The sequence below is a fragment of the Myotis lucifugus genome, unplaced genomic scaffold, assembly GCF_000147115.1.
Source record: "Myotis lucifugus unplaced genomic scaffold, Myoluc2.0 scaffold_47, whole genome shotgun sequence".
In the NCBI taxonomy this organism is placed as follows: domain Eukaryota; kingdom Metazoa; phylum Chordata; class Mammalia; order Chiroptera; family Vespertilionidae; genus Myotis; species Myotis lucifugus.
Window position 1 is genome coordinate 7,465,429 of NW_005871095.1, and position 229 is coordinate 7,465,657.

Genomic DNA, 229 nt, shown 5'->3' on the forward strand with positions numbered 1-229 from the left:
TTAAAAAATTGATACTGCACGTATGAAACTAAGTAAAACTATTTTTTAAAAAATATATATTTTATTGATTTTTTACAGAGAGGAAGGGAGAGGGATAGAGAGAAACATTGATGAGAGAGAAACATCGATCAGCTGCCTCCTGCACACCCCCCACTGGGGATGTGCCTGCAACCAAGGTACATGCCCTTGACTGGAATCGAACCTGGGACCCTTCAGTCTGCAGGCCGAC